This window comes from Leptonychotes weddellii, unplaced genomic scaffold (genome assembly GCF_054177405.1).
Source record: "Leptonychotes weddellii isolate Sample4059 unplaced genomic scaffold, ASM5417740v2 HiC_scaffold_23820, whole genome shotgun sequence".
In the NCBI taxonomy this organism is placed as follows: Eukaryota; Metazoa; Chordata; class Mammalia; order Carnivora; family Phocidae; genus Leptonychotes; species Leptonychotes weddellii.
This window is the reverse complement of record NW_027828221.1, coordinates 1-2444: the sequence shown is the minus strand read 5'-3', so window position 1 is coordinate 2444 and position 2444 is coordinate 1. Positions and strand designations below refer to the sequence as shown.

Below are 2444 nucleotides of genomic sequence, written 5' to 3'. Positions count from 1 at the left end.
CCCCCCCCCCCCCCCCCCGGAAAAGGTGGCGGCTGAGTGCCTGGTAGGGTGTAGAGCTGTTAAAGTCCCATTAATACTGTATTGCAGGTGGCTATGTTCGGCAGGAAACATTTACTGTGGATTTAATGTGTATTTGCTTTATGAGGATGTTGTCACCAAGACATATTTCCTTCTCAGGTTTTTATTTCAGGGCAATAATGGAACAGTCTTGTACACGGGGGACTTCAGGTTGGCAAAGGGAGAAGCTTCCAGAATGGAGCTTCTGCACTCCGGGGGCAGGTATTGGACTTTATGTAATTCCCTTTTTTTTTTTTTTTTTTTTTTGAGAGGGCGTGCATGAGCAGGGGGAGGGGCAGAGAGGGAGAAAGAGAGAATCCCAGCCAGACTCCATGCCCAGCACCGAGCCCGACGCGGGGCTCCATCTCATGACCCCGAGATCGTGACCTGAGAGGAAATCAGAAGTCAGACGCTTAACTGACTGAGCCACCCAGGCGCCCCAGACTTCATGTAATTCTTGGAGGACTGAATCATCTAAAGAGTTTTACTGCTCCTTTCCCCCCAAATACAAGCCTTTGTTTCAGGTAGAAGTCGAAGTTTATTATATTTGTGACAGTAAAGCAAAATTTTCTTCTTGAAATGGAGTGATGGTAACTTTCTGTATGTTGATTGGGGCAGTAGTTACGTGAACTTGTCAAAATTCACTGAACCATATTTACAAATCTGTGTAATTTATTGTGTGGAAATCATTTCCCAACAAAATTGATTTCACAAAAAAATTCCAAATTCAATGGGACACCCTCTAATATTAGTGAGAATTTAAACTTCACATATGTTTTATTTCACATTAGATGGTTAACACCAATTGTTTTTTTTTTTCTAGAGTGAAAGACATCCGAAGTGTATACTTAGATACTACTTTCTGTGATCCAAAATTTTATCAAATTCCTAGTCGAGTAAGTCTCCCCGTAGAAGCAGGGTGGTAACCGGGGTGTGGTTGTATTTCTAGTAGGAAGTTTCTAGAATAACATGTCAGTTCATAATCGTCCCATAATTAATTGGCATTAGTACCTGTGACTGTTGGGAGTGGAAAGGGTGAGTGACGTTCTTAAATGTGTTAAATGCCTTTTAAAACTCCTGACCAGGAGGAGTGTCTGAGTGGAGTAGTAGAGCTGGTTCGAAGCTGGATCACTCGGAGTCCATACCATGTTGTGTGGCTGAACTGCAAAGCAGCTTACGGGTATGAGTACCTATTCACCAATCTTAGTGAAGAATTTGGAGTCCAGGTATGGTGATGGCTCCTTCTTTTCTATTGCTCCTTCCATCCTCTCCTTTCCTCCCTCTTGCCGCCCCCAAAAACCGACTGCAATAAGGAAGCAGCCTATGAAAGGGCATGTGTTGGGGGCCTGGGTGGCTCAGTCGTTAACCGTCTGCCTTTGGCTCAGGTCATGGTGCCAGGTTCCTGGGATCGAGCCCCACGTCTGCTCCCTGCTCAGTGGGGAGTCTGCTTCTCCCTGTGCCTTCACCTCTCCCCCTGCTTGTGGTAGAGAATCACATACGTTTACGTACATGTATGCATGTGTGTCCTGAGTTGCCCTGGGAAACCTATTTCTTTCTGTGGGTCCTGGTCCAGGTGTGTGAAAAGCACTGTCCTAGAGTACGGAAGCTTCAGATCAGGCTGGGAGGGAGTTTTATTTCACCTGTCCCTCCCTCGTGGCTCGGTGCTGGGCTCTCAGGCGGAGCCACGGAGCCCAGGGCATGAGTGTGGCCGCCGAGCCTGTGGCTTCTGCTCTTGTCCCCTGAGATAAGATGGGGTTCTGGTAATGACCCTGAATAAAACAAAGTGCTGGAGCAAGCTGGACATTTAAGTTCCATTCTGTTTTGTACCTTTTAACATAGGTCCCCCAGCCAATAAACTTGTGCCAAGAACTTAGTTCTACGCAGTGTCATTCGGTAAAATAAAAAAGATCTAGCTTTTCTGCATATGAAATTTTAAAAATGCCTCCCTCCCTCCCTTCATAAGTCTTGACTGCCTTGGTCCTTCTTTCCTTAATGTTTTTCTTCCGTATGTCCCTCTGTCAAAATACATTGGTATAAAGTTGTGAATTCTCCATTTTGAGAAGGATTTGCTTTCATTCTGAGATTGTCATTCCTGTTTTTTTGGTGTTAAAATTGCTTTTTTTTCCCCCCCACGGCGCTCACCATAGCACATACCCTCCCCAATGTCCATCACCCAGCCACCCCATCCCTCCCACCCCGCACCACTCCAGCAACCCTCAGTTTGTTTCTTGAGATTAAGAATTCCTCAAATCAGTGAGATCATATGATACATGTCTTTCTCTGATTGACTTATTTTGCTCAGCATAATACCCTCTAGTTCCATACACATCGTTGCAAATGGCAAGATCTCATTCCTTTTGATGGCTGCATAATATTCCATTGTGTGT

The 2444-nt window shown here is 45.3% G+C and overlaps 1 long non-coding RNA gene across 1 annotated transcript; it reads left to right on the top strand.

Annotated features, from left to right (window-relative positions):
* Positions 1–8: 8 nt before the first annotated feature.
* LOC145718863 (uncharacterized) lies at positions 9–2436 on the top strand. The gene is made up of 3 exons (XR_014142056.1): positions 9–279; positions 881–953; positions 1143–2436. It is a non-coding gene; the product is annotated as an uncharacterized LOC145718863 (long non-coding RNA).
* The last annotated feature ends 8 nt before the right edge of the window (positions 2437–2444 follow it).